The sequence below is a fragment of the Myodes glareolus genome, chromosome 22, assembly GCF_982192425.1.
Source record: "Myodes glareolus chromosome 22, mMyoGla1.1, whole genome shotgun sequence".
Classification (NCBI taxonomy): Eukaryota; Metazoa; Chordata; class Mammalia; order Rodentia; family Cricetidae; genus Myodes; species Myodes glareolus.
The window spans coordinates 5,714,895-5,719,540 of NC_142047.1; the positions used below are offsets into that span (position 1 = coordinate 5,714,895).

General features: G+C 46.3%; 1 long non-coding RNA gene across 1 annotated transcript; it reads left to right on the forward strand.

Moving 5' to 3' along the window:
- Positions 1-218: 218 nt before the first annotated feature.
- On the forward strand, positions 219-3,804 carry LOC146890319 (uncharacterized). The gene is made up of 2 exons (XR_014998988.2): positions 219-363; positions 1,990-3,804. It is a non-coding gene; the product is annotated as an uncharacterized LOC146890319 (long non-coding RNA).
- The last annotated feature ends 842 nt before the right edge of the window (positions 3,805-4,646 follow it).

The following is a 4,646-nucleotide window of genomic DNA, read 5'->3' on the forward strand; positions in this document are numbered from 1 at the left end:
TAGAAAGCAGCCGAGCATGTGGTTAGCCATGAAGGGAGAGCCGAGGTCGGGATGTGTGCAGACTGGGTATTCACTGGCTTCCTCCAGGAATTTGTGTTTAGGGGCTCATATTAGAAACTTTAAAAAAATGTTTTTCAGCATTTGAAGTGGATTTACTTAAAATTTTTATTTCTCTATCGATCTGTCTCTTTGCCTGTCTGTTTGTTGTGTGTCCACAAGAGTAAGTACATACCCTGCGAGAGTATGGAGGTCAGAGGGCAACTGCAGAAGTCTGTTCTCTCCTGTCGTGTGGGTTCCAGATACTGAACTCGAGTTCCAGGCCTTGTGGTCAGCGCCTTCCCCAGTGACACATCCCGCAAGCCCGTGAGTTTACTTTAAAGTTCGCAGTCCTCCAGAGTTATGTCAGACGTGTGGCAAGGGTTGCACACTGAAGTAGTTGGTTAGATCTTGTATAGGTGAATTGTAACCATGAACATGTGAAAAAAATCTTCTTACACCTTTGTAAGACAGAGGGTTAAGGAAGTTTCACATACAGAATTCTTTTTTATTTGCGGCAGGAAATCAAATTATTTCACTTCTCCTAAAACGGTAAAATAAAGGGCTTATACACACACCAGAACCTTTGCTGGACTCAAGCAAAAATAAGTCTATAACCCTTTATTCAGTTACCATCATTTTCAGTCATAAAACCACAGCTGACATTGGCACAACCTTAATGATGATCAGGCTTTGTCCTTGAAGAAGTTCAAGGTCACAGCTCAGGTAAGAGCTGGATACGGGCTCCTCCATGTTAGACTCAAACCTTTACTAAAACATTTACTCTAAACTTTCATGACTAGAAAACTATTCTAGTCAGTCTGTGGTGGCACACACCTTTTGTTCCAGCACCTGGGAGACACAGGCAGCAGAATCTCTGAGTTCAAGCTCAGCCTGGTCTATAGTGTAAGGTCCAGGACAGCCATGGCACACAGAGAAGCCCTGACACAGAAAACCATTAAGGGAAAGCAAAACAAAAAAAAAGGATTCTAGGGCTAGGGAGACGGCCGTGGTACATGGGCCCACACAGAATCAACAAATGCAATTTTCAGTTCTAGGACACCAAGCAGAAGGCCCAGAGAGTGCTGGCCCCTGCTGCACCATACCTTAGCAGCAGGGAACCAATCCCTGAGATTGTCCTCTGTCTTATACAGCAGGGCTGTGGCGTGCGCTCAGGGCCGTGTGTGAGCACACTCACATGTGTAAACAAATGTTTATATTTTGAAAAACTTCAGTCAGCAAAGAAAGCGTAAGTTGAGAAGCCATGCTGTTTGCCGTCACTTCTCAGGTTTTGACTCTGCTTACTCGGCAAGTGACGCGGTGGCCGAGAGAACCATTGCTGGAAATGTGCCTCCTCTGTCACTGTCTCAAAGAAAATGTGTAGCGCGTGCCTTTTTTTAATCATGCCTGAAATTAAAATTAACCCGTCCAGTTTCTTTTCTTTTAGGTATCCAGCCTGAGGAGAGACAATAGTCTTTCTAGAATTGCTCGCAAAATGGCTCTCAATCTGGGTGTGTATCCGGACCGCCCTGTTTACACTGTGCTCCTGGTGGTAGTGCATTACCCATAGCCACCAAACTCTTCTAGGGAGCGAAGGAGAAATCTGACTCCCAGCAGGGCGACCAATCTAAATCATTTTTTGTTTCTCATTTTAAAAGCTCCTTTATAAAACCCGCAAGCTTTTGCCAACTCTTCAAACAGTCTTTCAGTCACACCACAAGTTGCACCCCTGCCTCTGAGCCTTGACTGATTGCAGGGGCAGCTGCGTGGGTGGCTTAAGCCCTGTGCTGCAGGCTTTTATGTGGTTATTTTGGCTGATGGGCTATTTCAGCCTCCTTGTCCGCGTGGGCAGCCTCTCTCAAATGGCTTTGATGAACACATCTTTAGTCATTTGAGAAAATATTCGGTGAAAATTCCTCACGATATAAACACAAATTTGTCTTTTTCCCCCAGATTGGAAACTTTTCTGACTCAGAAAACTGCAAAGGACTTGGAAGGATTAGATTACTCATGTTATCAAATAAGACGCCAACAAACCATCAATGTTCTAGCGTTCAAAGCCCTGAACTCTTTCTTTTTAATTGCAAGACAAAATTAAACAAGGAGCAAAAAAAAAAATTGTGCTGTGTCACTCGACATGACTGAGCACATAGTTAGGCACAGAATGAAGCTAACAGTCTGGTCTTGATCACCAACGACTTACCTGCCATCCATATGCTGGGGGGTGCTGTGTTAGGTGATCTGGCTAAGAAGATAAAACTCATTGCAGGGTGTGGTCTTTGGAGAGCAGGAACTGGACTTAAGAGTGTAAAGACTGGGCTCAGGAGAGATGGCTCAGTGGTAAAGCCCTTGCCTGCCGAGTCTGAGGGCCTGAATTCAGAACTCAGGGGAAGCCATATGTTGAATTTTCCACCTGTCATCCCAGTGCTCCCATGGTAAGATGGGAGGTCGAGGCAGGAGAATTCCTGGGAGTTTGCTGTTCAGCTGTCCTGACATACACAGGAGCAAGAGACTAAGTCTTGGGAGTTTAAACTTCGTTTGACCTTAATACAAAATGGAGACTTTGCCCAGACTGAGGATGGCTTCAGTTAGGTTTCTTCTCACAGAAATCCATGTAGATAAAAGCAAACTTAGCAAGCTGTTGGGAGCAGCACTCCTCCCATCACTCCTCCACCATCCCTGCTTCCGTTTCTGCCTCCAGGGTCCTGCCTGAAGTTCCTGTCTGGGCTTCCTCTGCTGATGTGCAAGTCAAAAAAACCCTTTCCTTCCCGTGTTGTTTTTGATTATGGTGTTTCTTACAATGATAGGAAGCAAACTAAGAGCCCAGGTTTCTCTGGGAAAAGCCCACATATCTGGAGCGTTGTGGTGAATCCTGAAGAAGCCAACAGCTGCCAGCTGTCCAGTCCCTTCCTCCTGGTCAACAAGGCTTTCTCCGTGACTTCCAGAAACAGCCCCACAGGCTACATGGATCTACTTTTCTGACAGCTATTTAGACAGAGGGTAGCTAATGTGATAAGACACCGTCTGTTTCTGCACGTGGCCTCAAGGCCACGAGTCCTCGCGCGCGCGTGATCCGTCTCCTGTGTTTCCCTTGTCAATTCCCTCACCCTCACTACCGCCTGTGCTGGTAGTTTTGGCCTTGGCAATTTTTCAAAAGAATCTACATCTCTCTGAAGCATAAACCTCCCTGGCCAAGCTTGTGACGTGTTTCTATTCACAGAGGTCAAAAGCACCCACGGGTGTTCAGGTTGGCTCACCCGGATCCCTCCTTGTCTGTGTTGTATGTAAGGAAACAGTCCTTTTCCCTCTCAGGGTCAATTACTCCTGACAAAGAGGTGACTTCTCTGGACAAAACCTGGAATGTTTAGGGTCGCTAGGCTGAATGCATGGTCAGGAATGACAGCATGGAGGAGTTCATTCCCCTCCTATCCTCTGGATCCAGACTCTTCCTGCCCAGGACGCAGTGCCAGCAAAACACCTCTGATTCAACGAGTGCACTGCACCCTAGAGGCTGTGAGCGGTACTGCAACTCCACCGTGTATTGCTTTTGAGCGGGACTGAACCCTAGCTGCCTGCTGTGGATGGAAGAATTCCAGGAAAAGCTGTTAGCAAAGAGTTGCCTTTCTTCTTCTCTGACCTTGTGATCTTATATAAACTTCCGCTAGAAGACCAAGCAAGCTGGCAGGGAAGTCTAGGACACGTAGTTTGAGGAACCTTCTGAGGGCTGGGCTAACGTCAGAAAAGCAAGAAATAAATTGTGTCCCTGAATTGTTGGTGATGGTGGCCCATTAAAGACAGACTGAGCGCCCTGCTAGGAGAATAACACCTAAAATACCGTGATTCATGTTGTGAAATATTATACTGTCCTAAGGAGTAAACAAGTACATGCAAGCCAGCAGCACGGATAAATGTCGAGGCAACACTGGTGGGGGGGGGCGAAATACTGGGGGAGGGCAGGAAACAAACACTGGGGGAGGACAGGAAACAAACACTGGGGAGGGCAGGAAACGATGTAAATTTTAGTTTCAACTCTAATAGTCCATTTATTTCTCCATGTGGTTCTAAAAATTTTGCTCTAATGTGTTTTGCTGTTTGGTGCAAATATGCTCATGTTAAGGATTTTCATTTCCTTTAATTGAATTCACCTCCTCTCCCATCATATGACGATTCCATTTCCTTCTCTAAAGTCTGTTCCTCCTGAAAATAATGCAGCAGCTCCCACCGAAAGCAAGCTGGGGAGGAAAGGGTTTATTTGGCTTACATTTCTGCATCACTATTGAACACTGAAGGAAGTCACGACAGGAACCTAAACAGGGCAGGAACCTGGAGGCAGGAGCTGATGCAGAGACCATGGAGGGGCTGCTTACTGGCTTGTTTGTCATGACTTGCTCAGCCTACCTTCTTATAGAATCCAGCACCATGAGCCCAAGGGTGGACCCACCCACAGCTGGCTGGACCCTCCCCCATCAGTCACTAATTAAGAAAATGCCCTACAGGCTTGTCTGAAGGGCAATCTTAGGAAGGCATTTTCTCAATTGAGGTTCCCTCCTCTCTGATGAATTTAGCGTGTGTCAAGTTGACATAAAACTAGCCAGTGTACATGGCTCATT